Source organism: Phyllobates terribilis, unplaced genomic scaffold (genome assembly GCF_046119375.1).
Source record: "Phyllobates terribilis strain yellow unplaced genomic scaffold, ASM4611937v1 Scaffold_1017__1_contigs__length_469563, whole genome shotgun sequence".
Classification (NCBI taxonomy): domain Eukaryota; kingdom Metazoa; phylum Chordata; class Amphibia; order Anura; family Dendrobatidae; genus Phyllobates; species Phyllobates terribilis.
In genome coordinates, this window is record NW_027363777.1 from 120,611 (window position 1) to 137,752 (window position 17,142).

At 44.8% G+C, this 17,142-nt stretch overlaps 13 non-coding genes across 13 annotated transcripts; all 13 read right to left on the bottom strand.

Annotated features, from left to right (window-relative positions):
• Positions 1-299: 299 nt before the first annotated feature.
• On the bottom strand, positions 300-490 carry LOC141241662 (U2 spliceosomal RNA). Its single transcript, XR_012306373.1, has one exon. It is a non-coding gene; the product is annotated as a U2 spliceosomal RNA (small nuclear RNA).
• A 1,115-nt stretch (positions 491-1,605) lies between these two features.
• Positions 1,606-1,796, bottom strand: LOC141241664 (U2 spliceosomal RNA). The gene has a single exon (XR_012306374.1). It is a non-coding gene; the product is annotated as a U2 spliceosomal RNA (small nuclear RNA).
• Positions 1,797-2,911: 1,115 nt separating this feature from the next.
• On the bottom strand, positions 2,912-3,102 carry LOC141241665 (U2 spliceosomal RNA). Its single transcript, XR_012306375.1, has one exon. It is a non-coding gene; the product is annotated as a U2 spliceosomal RNA (small nuclear RNA).
• A 1,115-nt stretch (positions 3,103-4,217) lies between these two features.
• LOC141241666 (U2 spliceosomal RNA) lies at positions 4,218-4,408 on the bottom strand. Its single transcript, XR_012306376.1, has one exon. It is a non-coding gene; the product is annotated as a U2 spliceosomal RNA (small nuclear RNA).
• Positions 4,409-5,523: 1,115 nt separating this feature from the next.
• LOC141241667 (U2 spliceosomal RNA) lies at positions 5,524-5,714 on the bottom strand. Its single transcript, XR_012306377.1, has one exon. It is a non-coding gene; the product is annotated as a U2 spliceosomal RNA (small nuclear RNA).
• Positions 5,715-6,829: 1,115 nt separating this feature from the next.
• On the bottom strand, positions 6,830-7,020 carry LOC141241668 (U2 spliceosomal RNA). Its single transcript, XR_012306378.1, has one exon. It is a non-coding gene; the product is annotated as a U2 spliceosomal RNA (small nuclear RNA).
• Positions 7,021-8,135: 1,115 nt separating this feature from the next.
• On the bottom strand, positions 8,136-8,326 carry LOC141241670 (U2 spliceosomal RNA). The gene has a single exon (XR_012306380.1). It is a non-coding gene; the product is annotated as a U2 spliceosomal RNA (small nuclear RNA).
• A 1,115-nt stretch (positions 8,327-9,441) lies between these two features.
• LOC141241671 (U2 spliceosomal RNA) lies at positions 9,442-9,632 on the bottom strand. The gene has a single exon (XR_012306381.1). It is a non-coding gene; the product is annotated as a U2 spliceosomal RNA (small nuclear RNA).
• A 1,118-nt stretch (positions 9,633-10,750) lies between these two features.
• Positions 10,751-10,941, bottom strand: LOC141241672 (U2 spliceosomal RNA). Its single transcript, XR_012306382.1, has one exon. It is a non-coding gene; the product is annotated as a U2 spliceosomal RNA (small nuclear RNA).
• A 1,115-nt stretch (positions 10,942-12,056) lies between these two features.
• Positions 12,057-12,247, bottom strand: LOC141241673 (U2 spliceosomal RNA). Its single transcript, XR_012306383.1, has one exon. It is a non-coding gene; the product is annotated as a U2 spliceosomal RNA (small nuclear RNA).
• A 1,115-nt stretch (positions 12,248-13,362) lies between these two features.
• On the bottom strand, positions 13,363-13,553 carry LOC141241674 (U2 spliceosomal RNA). Its single transcript, XR_012306384.1, has one exon. It is a non-coding gene; the product is annotated as a U2 spliceosomal RNA (small nuclear RNA).
• Positions 13,554-14,668: 1,115 nt separating this feature from the next.
• Positions 14,669-14,859, bottom strand: LOC141241399 (U2 spliceosomal RNA). The gene has a single exon (XR_012306142.1). It is a non-coding gene; the product is annotated as a U2 spliceosomal RNA (small nuclear RNA).
• Positions 14,860-15,974: 1,115 nt separating this feature from the next.
• LOC141241400 (U2 spliceosomal RNA) lies at positions 15,975-16,165 on the bottom strand. The gene has a single exon (XR_012306143.1). It is a non-coding gene; the product is annotated as a U2 spliceosomal RNA (small nuclear RNA).
• Positions 16,166-17,142: the final 977 nt, after the last annotated feature.

Sequence of the window (17,142 nt, forward strand, 5' to 3'; positions counted from 1 at the left end):
GTAGTTATTTAGGTGAAAGCTCCAAAATGCTTGCCTAATATGTCTGTTTATCCAAAAGGAAGTAAAAAGGGAGAGCTAGAAAGATAGCATTGCATCACATTACATGGCAATGCAATGCACAGTTGCTGAAGTTGAACCAAAATGAGCTTGTAATCTGGCTTCTGCAACTTTGAACATGAAAAATCCAATGAGGAGAAGAAAAGCAAAGCCAAAGAGTCCATCCCAAAATCCGACAAACAAGCAAAATGAACAAAAAACATTGAATTCAATTCTTTCTGATTTTAGAAACTGCATTAAAGAAGGGGTGCACCGGTCCTGGAGATACTGCAATACCAGGTCAATGCGTGGAGTGGACAGAGCAAGCTCTTTTTCCATCTCCCTGTTCTAAAAATCCATTTAATATATGGTCCCCAGATAGGGGACGTATCAGATATTAAACTGATAAGAACAGATACTACACTTGATCTTAGCCAAAAGGCCGAGAAGCGATAACCAGAATTGGTTTCAAACTACGGAGCCACCCAAGGATCCTGAAAAGTCCATTTGTGGAGATGAGCTCCTGGACTCCCGTTAAGAAGACATGTTGTCAACCTCTAGATCCCTTACATGCCTGCACTTTTCGGCTTGCTGCTGCTGCAATCCACGCGTTTTAGATCTGCATAACTCCACCTCTTTAAACACAGCACCTTCACCCCCTGCTGTTCCCACCCGCCTCAACACCGTTGGAAGGGAGGAGAACCAATTAAGGCGGGGGGTGGGGTGGAACGAGCAGCTGTCTACCCTTAGCAGGAGGGCTCCTGATTACATACCTCTCCTGCTGCTGCTGCTGCTGGCTGTCCAGCAGCAGACTGAAGGTGGCTGCTGCTGTGCACAGGTATATAAAGGCTCAGAGCCTATTATGACACGCGCAGCCAGCGTTCCATTGCCACATTCCATCTACTGCAGGCAGGATAGCTGGCTGGCTGAATGTCGCTGAGAAGCTCACAGAGACCGCCATAAGCAACAGTTTAACAGAATGCCACAGACTAATCAACCAAACTTTTTGGGTTGGGTTCTCTTTTATAGTCTGCAGGCATTAAATGAAAGAAGTCAGTGTTCCAGCAGAAGGAGACAACGTTTCAGAAAAGGCATTGTAGCAAACCAAAAAAGAAATTTTAAGCGCAGCAGAGTAACCAGCGCACATACCTGTTAGCTCAGGTGAGTTTAAAAGGCTGCTGTTGATAACAAGGGCATTTGCTAAATAGATGGTGTGTGTGCAACAATATACTGAAAGGTCAATTATATTGTGCAGCTTATCTCACCACCTGTAGTTATTTAGGTGAAAGCTCCAAAATGCTTGCCTAATATGTCTGTTTATCCAAAAGGAAGTAAAAAGGGAGAGCTAGAAAGATAGCATTGCATCACATTACATGGCAATGCAATGCACAGTTGCTGAAGTTGAACCAAAATGAGCTTGTAATCTGGCTTCTGCAACTTTGAACATGAAAAATCCAATGAGGAGAAGAAAAGCAAAGCCAAAGAGTCCATCCCAAAATCCGACAAACAAGCAAAATGAACAAAAAACATTGAATTCAATTCTTTCTGATTTTAGAAACTGCATTAAAGAAGGGGTGCACCGGTCCTGGAGATACTGCAATACCAGGTCAATGCGTGGAGTGGACAGAGCAAGCTCTTTTTCCATCTCCCTGTTCTAAAAATCCATTTAATATATGGTCCCCAGATAGGGGACGTATCAGATATTAAACTGATAAGAACAGATACTACACTTGATCTTAGCCAAAAGGCCGAGAAGCGATAACCAGAATTGGTTTCAAACTACGGAGCCACCCAAGGATCCTGAAAAGTCCATTTGTGGAGATGAGCTCCTGGACTCCCGTTAAGAAGACATGTTGTCAACCTCTAGATCCCTTACATGCCTGCACTTTTCGGCTTGCTGCTGCTGCAATCCACGCGTTTTAGATCTGCATAACTCCACCTCTTTAAACACAGCACCTTCACCCCCTGCTGTTCCCACCCGCCTCAACACCGTTGGAAGGGAGGAGAACCAATTAAGGCGGGGGGTGGGGTGGAACGAGCAGCTGTCTACCCTTAGCAGGAGGGCTCCTGATTACATACCTCTCCTGCTGCTGCTGCTGCTGGCTGTCCAGCAGCAGACTGAAGGTGGCTGCTGCTGTGCACAGGTAAATAAAGGCTCAGAGCCTATTATGACACGCGCAGCCAGCGTTCCATTGCCACATTCCATCTACTGCAGGCAGGATACCTGGCTGGCTGAATGTCGCTGAGAAGCTCACAGAGACCGCCATAAGCAACAGTTTAACAGAATGCCACAGACTAATCAACCAAACTTTTTGGGTTGGGTTCTCTTTTATAGTCTGCAGGCATTAAATGAAAGAAGTCAGTGTTCCAGCAGAAGGAGACAACGTTTCAGAAAAGGCATTGTAGCAAACCAAAAAAGAAATTTTAAGCGCAGCAGAGTAACCAGCGCACATACCTGTTAGCTCAGGTGAGTTTAAAAGGCTGCTGTTGATAACAAGGGCATTTGCTAAATAGATGGTGTGTGTGCAACAATATACTGAAAGGTCAATTATATTGTGCAGCTTATCTCACCACCTGTAGTTATTTAGGTGAAAGCTCCAAAATGCTTGCCTAATATGTCTGTTTATCCAAAAGGAAGTAAAAAGGGAGAGCTAGAAAGATAGCATTGCATCACATTACATGGCAATGCAATGCACAGTTGCTGAAGTCGAACCAAAATGAGCTTGTAATCTGGCTTCTGCAACTTTGAACATGAAAAATCCAATGAGGAGAAGAAAAGCAAAGCCAAAGAGTCCATCCCAAAATCCGACAAACAAGCAAAATGAACAAAAAACATTGAATTCAATTCTTTCTGATTTTAGAAACTGCATTAAAGAAGGGGTGCACCGGTCCTGGAGATACTGCAATACCAGGTCAATGCGTGGAGTGGACAGAGCAAGCTCTTTTTCCATCTCCCTGTTCTAAAAATCCATTTAATATATGGTCCCCAGATAGGGGACGTATCAGATATTAAACTGATAAGAACAGATACTACACTTGATCTTAGCCAAAAGGCCGAGAAGCGATAACCAGAATTGGTTTCAAACTACGGAGCCACCCAAGGATCCTGAAAAGTCCATTTGTGGAGATGAGCTCCTGGACTCCCGTTAAGAAGACATGTTGTCAACCTCTAGATCCCTTACATGCCTGCACTTTTCGGCTTGCTGCTGCTGCAATCCACGCGTTTTAGATCTGCATAACTACACCTCTTTAAACACAGCACCTTCACCCCCTGCTGTTCCCACCCGCCTCAACACCGTTGGAAGGGAGGAGAACCAATTAAGGCGGGGGGTGGGGTGGAACGAGCAGCTGTCTACCCTTAGCAGGAGGGCTCCTGATTACATACCTCTCCTGCTGCTGCTGCTGCTGGCTGTCCAGCAGCAGACTGAAGGTGGCTGCTGCTGTGCACAGGTATATAAAGGCTCAGAGCCTATTATGACACGCGCAGCCAGCGTTCCATTGCCACATTCCATCTACTGCAGGCAGGATACCTGGCTGGCTGAATGTCGCTGAGAAGCTCACAGAGACCGCCATAAGCAACAGTTTAACAGAATGCCACAGACTAATCAACCAAACTTTTTGGGTTGGGTTCTCTTTTATAGTCTGCAGGCATTAAATGAAAGAAGTCAGTGTTCCAGCAGAAGGAGACAACGTTTCAGAAAAGGCATTGTAGCAAACCAAAAAAGAAATTTTAAGCGCAGCAGAGTAACCAGCGCACATACCTGTTAGCTCAGGTGAGTTTAAAAGGCTGCTGTTGATAACAAGGGCATTTGCTAAATAGATGGTGTGTGTGCAACAATATACTGAAAGGTCAATTATATTGTGCAGCTTATCTCACCACCTGTAGTTATTTAGGTGAAAGCTCCAAAATGCTTGCCTAATATGTCTGTTTATCCAAAAGGAAGTAAAAAGGGAGAGCTAGAAAGATAGCATTGCATCACATTACATGGCAATGCAATGCACAGTTGCTGAAGTTGAACCAAAATGAGCTTGTAATCTGGCTTCTGCAACTTTGAACATGAAAAATCCAATGAGGAGAAGAAAAGCAAAGCCAAAGAGTCCATCCCAAAATCCGACAAACAAGCAAAATGAACAAAAAACATTGAATTCAATTCTTTCTGATTTTAGAAACTGCATTAAAGAAGGGGTGCACCGGTCCTGGAGATACTGCAATACCAGGTCAATGCGTGGAGTGGACAGAGCAAGCTCTTTTTCCATCTCCCTGTTCTAAAAATCCATTTAATATATGGTCCCCAGATAGGGGACGTATCAGATATTAAACTGATAAGAACAGATACTACACTTGATCTTAGCCAAAAGGCCGAGAAGCGATAACCAGAATTGGTTTCAAACTACGGAGCCACCCAAGGATCCTGAAAAGTCCATTTGTGGAGATGAGCTCCTGGACTCCCGTTAAGAAGACATGTTGTCAACCTCTAGATCCCTTACATGCCTGCACTTTTCGGCTTGCTGCTGCTGCAATCCACGCGTTTTAGATCTGCATAACTCCACCTCTTTAAACACAGCACCTTCACCCCCTGCTGTTCCCACCCGCCTCAACACCGTTGGAAGGGAGGAGAACCAATTAAGGCGGGGGGTGGGGTGGAACGAGCAGCTGTCTACCCTTAGCAGGAGGGCTCCTGATTACATACCTCTCCTGCTGCTGCTGCTGCTGGCTGTCCAGCAGCAGACTGAAGGTGGCTGCTGCTGTGCACAGGTATATAAAGGCTCAGAGCCTATTATGACACGCGCAGCCAGCGTTCCATTGCCACATTCCATCTACTGCAGGCAGGATACCTGGCTGGCTGAATGTCGCTGAGAAGCTCACAGAGACCGCCATAAGCAACAGTTTAACAGAATGCCACAGACTAATCAACCAAACTTTTTGGGTTGGGTTCTCTTTTATAGTCTGCAGGCATTAAATGAAAGAAGTCAGTGTTCCAGCAGAAGGAGACAACGTTTCAGAAAAGGCATTGTAGCAAACCAAAAAAGAAATTTTAAGCGCAGCAGAGTAACCAGCGCACATACCTGTTAGCTCAGGTGAGTTTAAAAGGCTGCTGTTGATAACAAGGGCATTTGCTAAATAGATGGTGTGTGTGCAACAATATACTGAAAGGTCAATTATATTGTGCAGCTTATCTCACCACCTGTAGTTATTTAGGTGAAAGCTCCAAAATGCTTGCCTAATATGTCTGTTTATCCAAAAGGAAGTAAAAAGGGAGAGCTAGAAAGATAGCATTGCATCACATTACATGGCAATGCAATGCACAGTTGCTGAAGTTGAACCAAAATGAGCTTGTAATCTGGCTTCTGCAACTTTGAACATGAAAAATCCAATGAGGAGAAGAAAAGCAAAGCCAAAGAGTCCATCCCAAAATCCGACAAACAAGCAAAATGAACAAAAAACATTGAATTCAATTCTTTCTGATTTTAGAAACTGCATTAAAGAAGGGGTGCACCGGTCCTGGAGATACTGCAATACCAGGTCAATGCGTGGAGTGGACAGAGCAAGCTCTTTTTCCATCTCCCTGTTCTAAAAATCCATTTAATATATGGTCCCCAGATAGGGGACGTATCAGATATTAAACTGATAAGAACAGATACTACACTTGATCTTAGCCAAAAGGCCGAGAAGCGATAACCAGAATTGGTTTCAAACTACGGAGCCACCCAAGGATCCTGAAAAGTCCATTTGTGGAGATGAGCTCCTGGACTCCCGTTAAGAAGACATGTTGTCAACCTCTAGATCCCTTACATGCCTGCACTTTTCGGCTTGCTGCTGCTGCAATCCACGCGTTTTAGATCTGCATAACTCCACCTCTTTAAACACAGCACCTTCACCCCCTGCTGTTCCCACCCGCCTCAACACCATTGGAAGGGAGGAGAACCAATTAAGGCGGGGGGTGGGGTGGAACGAGCAGCTGTCTACCCTTAGCAGGAGGGCTCCTGATTACATACCTCTCCTGCTGCTGCTGCTGCTGGCTGTCCAGCAGCAGACTGAAGGTGGCTGCTGCTGTGCACAGGTATATAAAGGCTCAGAGCCTATTATGACACGCGCAGCCAGCGTTCCATTGCCACATTCCATCTACTGCAGGCAGGATACCTGGCTGGCTGAATGTCGCTGAGAAGCTCACAGAGACCGCCATAAGCAACAGTTTAACAGAATGCCACAGACTAATCAACCAAATTTTTTGGGTTGGGTTCTCTTTTATAGTCTGCAGGCATTAAATGAAAGAAGTCAGTGTTCCAGCAGAAGGAGACAACGTTTCAGAAAAGGCATTGTAGCAAACCAAAAAAGAAATTTTAAGCGCAGCAGAGTAACCAGCGCACATACCTGTTAGCTCAGGTGAGTTTAAAAGGCTGCTGTTGATAACAAGGGCATTTGCTAAATAGATGGTGTGTGTGCAACAATATACTGAAAGGTCAATTATATTGTGCAGCTTATCTCACCACCTGTAGTTATTTAGGTGAAAGCTCCAAAATGCTTGCCTAATATGTCTGTTTATCCAAAAGGAAGTAAAAAGGGAGAGCTAGAAAGATAGCATTGCATCACATTACATGGCAATGCAATGCACAGTTGCTGAAGTTGAACCAAAATGAGCTTGTAATCTGGCTTCTGCAACTTTGAACATGAAAAATCCAATGAGGAGAAGAAAAGCAAAGCCAAAGAGTCCATCCCAAAATCCGACAAACAAGCAAAATGAACAAAAAACATTGAATTCAATTCTTTCTGATTTTAGAAACTGCATTAAAGAAGGGGTGCACCGGTCCTGGAGATACTGCAATACCAGGTCAATGCGTGGAGTGGACAGAGCAAGCTCTTTTTCCATCTCCCTGTTCTAAAAATCCATTTAATATATGGTCCCCAGATAGGGGACGTATCAGATATTAAACTGATAAGAACAGATACTACACTTGATCTTAGCCAAAAGGCCGAGAAGCGATAACCAGAATTGGTTTCAAACTACGGAGCCACCCAAGGATCCTGAAAAGTCCATTTGTGGAGATGAGCTCCTGGACTCCCGTTAAGAAGACATGTTGTCAACCTCTAGATCCCTTACATGCCTGCACTTTTCGGCTTGCTGCTGCTGCAATCCACGCGTTTTAGATCTGCATAACTACACCTCTTTAAACACAGCACCTTCACCCCCTGCTGTTCCCACCCGCCTCAACACCGTTGGAAGGGAGGAGAACCAATTAAGGCGGGGGGTGGGGTGGAACGAGCAGCTGTCTACCCTTAGCAGGAGGGCTCCTGATTACATACCTCTCCTGCTGCTGCTGCTGCTGGCTGTCCAGCAGCAGACTGAAGGTGGCTGCTGCTGTGCACAGGTATATAAAGGCTCAGAGCCTATTATGACACGCGCAGCCAGCGTTCCATTGCCACATTCCATCTACTGCAGGCAGGATACCTGGCTGGCTGAATGTCGCTGAGAAGCTCACAGAGACCGCCATAAGCAACAGTTTAACAGAATGCCACAGACTAATCAACCAAACTTTTTGGGTTGGGTTCTCTTTTATAGTCTGCAGGCATTAAATGAAAGAAGTCAGTGTTCCAGCAGAAGGAGACAACGTTTCAGAAAAGGCATTGTAGCAAACCAAAAAAGAAATTTTAAGCGCAGCAGAGTAACCAGCGCACATACCTGTTAGCTCAGGTGAGTTTAAAAGGCTGCTGTTGATAACAAGGGCATTTGCTAAATAGATGGTGTGTGTGCAACAATATACTGAAAGGTCAATTATATTGTGCAGCTTATCTCACCACCTGTAGTTATTTAGGTGAAAGCTCCAAAATGCTTGCCTAATATGTCTGTTTATCCAAAAGGAAGTAAAAAGTGAGAGCTAGAAAGATAGCATTGCATCACATTACATGGCAATGCAATGCACAGTTGCTGAAGTTGAACCAAAATGAGCTTGTAATCTGGCTTCTGCAACTTTGAACATGAAAAATCCAATGAGGAGAAGAAAAGCAAAGCCAAAGAGTCCATCCCAAAATCCGACAAACAAGCAAAATGAACAAAAAACATTGAATTCAATTCTTTCTGATTTTAGAAACTGCATTAAAGAAGGGGTGCACCGGTCCTGGAGATACTGCAATACCAGGTCAATGCGTGGAGTGGACAGAGCAAGCTCTTTTTCCATCTCCCTGTTCTAAAAATCCATTTAATATATGGTCCCCAGATAGGGGACGTATCAGATATTAAACTGATAAGAACAGATACTACACTTGATCTTAGCCAAAAGGCCGAGAAGCGATAACCAGAATTGGTTTCAAACTACGGAGCCACCCAAGGATCCTGAAAAGTCCATTTGTGGAGATGAGCTCCTGGACTCCCGTTAAGAAGACATGTTGTCAACCTCTAGATCCCTTACATGCCTGCACTTTTCGGCTTGCTGCTGCTGCAATCCACGCGTTTTAGATCTGCATAACTCCACCTCTTTAAACACAGCACCTTCACCCCCTGCTGTTCCCACCCGCCTCAACACCGTTGGAAGGGAGGAGAACCAATTAAGGCGGGGGGTGGGGTGGAACGAGCAGCTGTCTACCCTTAGCAGGAGGGCTCCTGATTACATACCTCTCCTGCTGCTGCTGCTGCTGGCTGTCCAGCAGCAGACTGAAGGTGGCTGCTGCTGTGCACAGGTATATAAAGGCTCAGAGCCTATTATGACACGCGCAGCCAGCGTTCCATTGCCACATTCCATCTACTGCAGGCAGGATACCTGGCTGGCTGAATGTCGCTGAGAAGCTCACAGAGACCGCCATAAGCAACAGTTTAACAGAATGCCACAGACTAATCAACCAAACTTTTTGGGTTGGGTTCTCTTTTATAGTCTGCAGGCATTAAATGAAAGAAGTCAGTGTTCCAGCAGAAGGAGACAACGTTTCAGAAAAGGCATTGTAGCAAACCAAAAAAGAAATTTTAAGCGCAGCAGAGTAACCAGCGCACATACCTGTTAGCTCAGGTGAGTTTAAAAGGCTGCTGTTGATAACAAGGGCATTTGCTAAATAGATGGTGTGTGTGCAACAATATACTGAAAGGTCAATTATATTGTGCAGCTTATCTCACCACCTGTAGTTATTTAGGTGAAAGCTCCAAAATGCTTGCCTAATATGTCTGTTTATCCAAAAGGAAGTAAAAAGGGAGAGCTAGAAAGATAGCATTGCATCACATTACATGGCAATGCAATGCACAGTTGCTGAAGTTGAACCAAAATGAGCTTGTAATCTGGCTTCTGCAACTTTGAACATGAAAAATCCAATGAGGAGAAGAAAAGCAAAGCCAAAGAGTCCATCCCAAAATCCGACAAACAAGCAAAATGAACAAAAAACATTGAATTCAATTCTTTCTGATTTTAGAAACTGCATTAAAGAAGGGGTGCACCGGTCCTGGAGATACTGCAATACCAGGTCAATGCGTGGAGTGGACAGAGCAAGCTCTTTTTCCATCTCCCTGTTCTAAAAATCCATTTAATATATGGTCCCCAGATAGGGGACGTATCAGATATTAAACTGATAAGAACAGATACTACACTTGATCTTAGCCAAAAGGCCGAGAAGCGATAACCAGAATTGGTTTCAAACTACGGAGCCACCCAAGGATCCTGAAAAGTCCATTTGTGGAGATGAGCTCCTGGACTCCCGTTAAGAAGACATGTTGTCAACCTCTAGATCCCTTACATGCCTGCACTTTTCGGCTTGCTGCTGCTGCAATCCACGCGTTTTAGATCTGCATAACTCCACCTCTTTAAACACAGCACCTTCACCCCCTGCTGTTCCCACCCGCCTCAACACCGTTGGAAGGGAGGAGAACCAATTAAGGCGGGGGGTGGGGTGGAACGAGCAGCTGTCTACCCTTAGCAGGAGGGCTCCTGATTACATACCTCTCCTGCTGCTGCTGCTGCTGCTGGCTGTCCAGCAGCAGACTGAAGGTGGCTGCTGCTGTGCACAGGTATATAAAGGCTCAGAGCCTATTATGACACGCGCAGCCAGCGTTCCATTGCCACATTCCATCTACTGCAGGCAGGATACCTGGCTGGCTGAATGTCGCTGAGAAGCTCACAGAGACCGCCATAAGCAACAGTTTAACAGAATGCCACAGACTAATCAACCAAACTTTTTGGGTTGGGTTCTCTTTTATAGTCTGCAGGCATTAAATGAAAGAAGTCAGTGTTCCAGCAGAAGGAGACAACGTTTCAGAAAAGGCATTGTAGCAAACCAAAAAAGAAATTTTAAGCGCAGCAGAGTAACCAGCGCACATACCTGTTAGCTCAGGTGAGTTTAAAAGGCTGCTGTTGATAACAAGGGCATTTGCTAAATAGATGGTGTGTGTGCAACAATATACTGAAAGGTCAATTATATTGTGCAGCTTATCTCACCACCTGTAGTTATTTAGGTGAAAGCTCCAAAATGCTTGCCTAATATGTCTGTTTATCCAAAAGGAAGTAAAAAGGGAGAGCTAGAAAGATAGCATTGCATCACATTACATGGCAATGCAATGCACAGTTGCTGAAGTTGAACCAAAATGAGCTTGTAACCTGGCTTCTGCAACTTTGAACATGAAAAATCCAATGAGGAGAAGAAAAGCAAAGCCAAAGAGTCCATCCCAAAATCCGACAAACAAGCAAAATGAACAAAAAACATTGAATTCAATTCTTTCTGATTTTAGAAACTGCATTAAAGAAGGGGTGCACCGGTCCTGGAGATACTGCAATACCAGGTCAATGCGTGGAGTGGACAGAGCAAGCTCTTTTTCCATCTCCCTGTTCTAAAAATCCATTTAATATATGGTCCCCAGATAGGGGACGTATCAGATATTAAACTGATAAGAACAGATACTACACTTGATCTTAGCCAAAAGGCCGAGAAGCGATAACCAGAATTGGTTTCAAACTACGGAGCCACCCAAGGATCCTGAAAAGTCCATTTGTGGAGATGAGCTCCTGGACTCCCGTTAAGAAGACATGTTGTCAACCTCTAGATCCCTTACATGCCTGCACTTTTCGGCTTGCTGCTGCTGCAATCCACGCGTTTTAGATCTGCATAACTCCACCTCTTTAAACACAGCACCTTCACCCCCTGCTGTTCCCACCCGCCTCAACACCGTTGGAAGGGAGGAGAACCAATTAAGGCGGGGGGTGGGGTGGAACGAGCAGCTGTCTACCCTTAGCAGGAGGGCTCCTGATTACATTCCTCTCCTGCTGCTGCTGCTGCTGGCTGTCCAGCAGCAGACTGAAGGTGGCTGCTGCTGTGCACAGGTATATAAAGGCTCAGAGCCTATTATGACACACGCAGCCAGCGTTCCATTGCCACATTCCATCTACTGCAGGCAGGATACCTGGCTGGCTGAATGTCGCTGAGAAGCTCACAGAGACCGCCATAAGCAACAGTTTAACAGAATGCCACAGACTAATCAACCAAACTTTTTGGGTTGGGTTCTCTTTTATAGTCTGCAGGCATTAAATGAAAGAAGTCAGTGTTCCAGCAGAAGGAGACAACGTTTCAGAAAAGGCATTGTAGCAAACCAAAAAAGAAATTTTAAGCGCAGCAGAGTAACCAGCGCACATACCTGTTAGCTCAGGTGAGTTTAAAAGGCTGCTGTTGATAACAAGGGCATTTGCTAAATAGATGGTGTGTGTGCAACAATATACTGAAAGGTCAATTATATTGTGCAGCTTATCTCACCACCTGTAGTTATTTAGGTGAAAGCTCCAAAATGCTTGCCTAATATGTCTGTTTATCCAAAAGGAAGTAAAAAGGGAGAGCTAGAAAGATAGCATTGCATCACATTACATGGCAATGCAATGCACAGTTGCTGAAGTTGAACCAAAATGAGCTTGTAACCTGGCTTCTGCAACTTTGAACATGAAAAATCCAATGAGGAGAAGAAAAGCAAAGCCAAAGAGTCCATCCCAAAATCCGACAAACAAGCAAAATGAACAAAAAACATTGAATTCAATTCTTTCTGATTTTAGAAACTGCATTAAAGAAGGGGTGCACCGGTCCTGGAGATACTGCAATACCAGGTCAATGCGTGGAGTGGACAGAGCAAGCTCTTTTTCCATCTCCCTGTTCTAAAAATCCATTTAATATATGGTCCCCAGATAGGGGACGTATCAGATATTAAACTGATAAGAACAGATACTACACTTGATCTTAGCCAAAAGGCCGAGAAGCGATAACCAGAATTGGTTTCAAACTACGGAGCCACCCAAGGATCCTGAAAAGTCCATTTGTGGAGATGAGCTCCTGGACTCCCGTTAAGAAGACATGTTGTCAACCTCTAGATCCCTTACATGCCTGCACTTTTCGGCTTGCTGCTGCTGCAATCCACGCGTTTTAGATCTGCATAACTCCACCTCTTTAAACACAGCACCTTCACCCCCTGCTGTTCCCACCCGCCTCAACACCGTTGGAAGGGAGGAGAACCAATTAAGGCGGGGGGTGGGGTGGAACGAGCAGCTGTCTACCCTTAGCAGGAGGGCTCCTGATTACATTCCTCTCCTGCTGCTGCTGCTGCTGGCTGTCCAGCAGCAGACTGAAGGTGGCTGCTGCTGTGCACAGGTATATAAAGGCTCAGAGCCTATTATGACACGCGCAGCCAGCGTTCCATTGCCACATTCCATCTACTGCAGGCAGGATACCTGGCTGGCTGAATGTCGCTGAGAAGCTCACAGAGACCGCCATAAGCAACAGTTTAACAGAATGCCACAGACTAATCAACCAAACTTTTTGGGTTGGGTTCTCTTTTATAGTCTGCAGGCATTAAATGAAAGAAGTCAGTGTTCCAGCAGAAGGAGACAACGTTTCAGAAAAGGCATTGTAGCAAACCAAAAAAGAAATTTTAAGCGCAGCAGAGTAACCAGCGCACATACCTGTTAGCTCAGGTGAGTTTAAAAGGCTGCTGTTGATAACAAGGGCATTTGCTAAATAGATGGTGTGTGTGCAACAATATACTGAAAGGTCAATTATATTGTGCAGCTTATCTCACCACCTGTAGTTATTTAGGTGAAAGCTCCAAAATGCTTGCCTAATATGTCTGTTTATCCAAAAGGAAGTAAAAAGGGAGAGCTAGAAAGATAGCATTGCATCACATTACATGGCAATGCAATGCACAGTTGCTGAAGTTGAACCAAAATGAGCTTGTAATCTGGCTTCTGCAACTTTGAACATGAAAAATCCAATGAGGAGAAGAAAAGCAAAGCCAAAGAGTCCATCCCAAAATCCGACAAACAAGCAAAATGAACAAAAAACATTGAATTCAATTCTTTCTGATTTTAGAAACTGCATTAAAGAAGGGGTGCACCGGTCCTGGAGATACTGCAATACCAGGTCAATGCGTGGAGTGGACAGAGCAAGCTCTTTTTCCATCTCCCTGTTCTAAAAATCCATTTAATATATGGTCCCCAGATAGGGGACGTATCAGATATTAAACTGATAAGAACAGATACTACACTTGATCTTAGCCAAAAGGCCGAGAAGCGATAACCAGAATTGGTTTCAAACTACGGAGCCACCCAAGGATCCTGAAAAGTCCATTTGTGGAGATGAGCTCCTGGACTCCCGTTAAGAAGACATGTTGTCAACCTCTAGATCCCTTACATGCCTGCACTTTTCGGCTTGCTGCTGCTGCAATCCACGCGTTTTAGATCTGCATAACTCCACCTCTTTAAACACAGCACCTTCACCCCCTGCTGTTCCCACCCGCCTCAACACCGTTGGAAGGGAGGAGAACCAATTAAGGGGGGGGGTGGGGTGGAACGAGCAGCTGTCTACCCTTAGCAGGAGGGCTCCTGATTACATACCTCTCCTGCTGCTGCTGCTGCTGGCTGTCCAGCAGCAGACTGAAGGTGGCTGCTGCTGTGCACAGGTATATAAAGGCTCAGAGCCTATTATGACACGCGCAGCCAGCGTTCCATTGCCACATTCCATCTACTGCAGGCAGGATACCTGGCTGGCTGAATGTCGCTGAGAAGCTCACAGAGACCGCCATAAGCAACAGTTTAACAGAATGCCACAGACTAATCAACCAAACTTTTTGGGTTGGGTTCTCTTTTATAGTCTGCAGGCATTAAATGAAAGAAGTCAGTGTTCCAGCAGAAGGAGACAACGTTTCAGAAAAGGCATTGTAGCAAACCAAAAAAGAAATTTTAAGCGCAGCAGAGTAACCAGCGCACATACCTGTTAGCTCAGGTGAGTTTAAAAGGCTGCTGTTGATAACAAGGGCATTTGCTAAATAGATGGTGTGTGTGCAACAATATACTGAAAGGTCAATTATATTGTGCAGCTTATCTCACCACCTGTAGTTATTTAGGTGAAAGCTCCAAAATGCTTGCCTAATATGTCTGTTTATCCAAAAGGAAGTAAAAAGGGAGAGCTAGAAAGATAGCATTGCATCACATTACATGGCAATGCAATGCACAGTTGCTGAAGTTGAACCAAAATGAGCTTGTAATCTGGCTTCTGCAACTTTGAACATGAAAAATCCAATGAGGAGAAGAAAAGCAAAGCCAAAGAGTCCATCCCAAAATCCGACAAACAAGCAAAATGAACAAAAAACATTGAATTCAATTCTTTCTGATTTTAGAAACTGCATTAAAGAAGGGGTGCACCGGTCCTGGAGATACTGCAATACCAGGTCAATGCGTGGAGTGGACAGAGCAAGCTCTTTTTCCATCTCCCTGTTCTAAAAATCCATTTAATATATGGTCCCCAGATAGGGGACGTATCAGATATTAAACTGATAAGAACAGATACTACACTTGATCTTAGCCAAAAGGCCGAGAAGCGATAACCAGAATTGGTTTCAAACTACGGAGCCACCCAAGGATCCTGAAAAGTCCATTTGTGGAGATGAGCTCCTGGACTCCCGTTAAGAAGACATGTTGTCAACCTCTAGATCCCTCACATGCCTGCACTTTTCGGCTTGCTGCTGCTGCAATCCACGCGTTTTAGATCTGCATAACTCCACCTCTTTAAACACAGCACCTTCACCCCCTGCTGTTCCCACCCGCCTCAACACCGTTGGAAGGGAGGAGAACCAATTAAGGCGGGGGGTGGGGTGGAACGAGCAGCTGTCTACCCTTAGCAGGAGGGCTCCTGATTACATACCTCTCCTGCTGCTGCTGCTGCTGGCTGTCCAGCAGCAGACTGAAGGTGGCTGCTGCTGTGCACAGGTATATAAAGGCTCAGAGCCTATTATGACACGCGCAGCCAGCGTTCCATTGCCACATTCCATCTACTGCAGGCAGGATACCTGGCTGGCTGAATGTCGCTGAGAAGCTCACAGAGACCGCCATAAGCAACAGTTTAACAGAATGCCACAGACTAATCAACCAAACTTTTTGGGTTGGGTTCTCTTTTATAGTCTGCAGGCATTAAATGAAAGAAGTAAGTGTTCCAGCAGAAGGAGACAACGTTTCAGAAAAGGCATTGTAGCAAACCAAAAAAGAAATTTTAAGCGCAGCAGAGTAACCAGCGCACATACCTGTTAGCTCAGGTGAGTTTAAAAGGCTGCTGTTGATAACAAGGGCATTTGCTAAATAAATGGTGTGTGTGCAACAATATACTGAAAGGTCAATTATATTGTGCAGCTTATCTCACCACCTGTAGTTATTTAGGTGAAAGCTCCAAAATGCTTGCCTAATATGTCTGTTTATCCAAAAGGAAGTAAAAAGGGAGAGCTAGAAAGATAGCATTGCATCACATTACATGGCAATGCAATGCACAGTTGCTGAAGTTGAACCAAAATGAGCTTGTAATCTGGCTTCTGCAACTTTGAACATGAAAAATCCAATGAGGAGAAGAAAAGCAAAGCCAAAGAGTCCATCCCAAAATCCGACAAACAAGCAAAATGAACAAAAAACATTGAATTCAATTCTTTCTGATTTTAGAAACTGCATTAAAGAAGGGGTGCACCGGTCCTGGAGATACTGCAATACCAGGTCAATGCGTGGAGTGGACAGAGCAAGCTCTTTTTCCATCTCCCTGTTCTAAAAATCCATTTAATATATGGTCCCCAGATAGGGGACGTATCAGATATTAAACTGATAAGAACAGATACTACACTTGATCTTAGCCAAAAGGCCGAGAAGCGATAACCAGAATTGGTTTCAAACTATGGAGCCACCCAAGGATCCTGAAAAGTCCATTTGTGGAGATGAGCTCCTGGACTCCCGTTAAGAAGACATGTTGTCAACCTCTAGATCCCTTACATGCCTGCACTTTTCGGCTTGCTGCTGCTGCAATCCACGCGTTTTAGATCTGCATAACTCCACCTCTTTAAACACAGCACCTTCACCCCCTGCTGTTCCCACCCGCCTCAACACCGTTGGAAGGGAGGAGAACCAATTAAGGCGGGGGGTGGGGTGGAACGAGCAGCTGTCTACCCTTAGCAGGAGGGCTCCTGATTACATACCTCTCCTGCTGCTGCTGCTGCTGGCTGTCCAGCAGCAGACTGAAGGTGGCTGCTGCTGTGCACAGGTATATAAAGGCTCAGAGCCTATTATGACACGCGCAGCCAGCGTTCCATTGCCACATTCCATCTACTGCAGGCAGGATACCTGGCTGGCTGAATGTCGCTGAGAAGCTCACAGAGACCGCCATAAGCAACAGTTTAACAGAATGCCACAGACTAATCAACCAAACTTTTTGGGTTGGGTTCTCTTTTATAGTCTGCAGGCATTAAATGAAAGAAGTAAGTGTTCCAGCAGAAGGAGACAACGTTTCAGAAAAGGCATTGTAGCAAACCAAAAAAGAAATTTTAAGCGCAGCAGAGTAACCAGCGCACATACCTGTTAGCTCAGGTGAGTTTAAAAGGCTGCTGTTGATAACAAGGGCATTTGCTAAATAAATGGTGTGTGTGCAACAATATACTGAAAGGTCAATTATATTGTGCAGCTTATCTCACCACCTGTAGTTATTTAGGTGAAAGCTCCAAAATGCTTGCCTAATATGTCTGTTTATCCAAAAGGAAGTAAAAAGGGAGAGCTAGAAAGATAGCATTGCATCACATTACATGGCAATGCAATGCACAGTTGCTGAAGTTGAACCAAAATGAGCTTGTAATCTGGCTT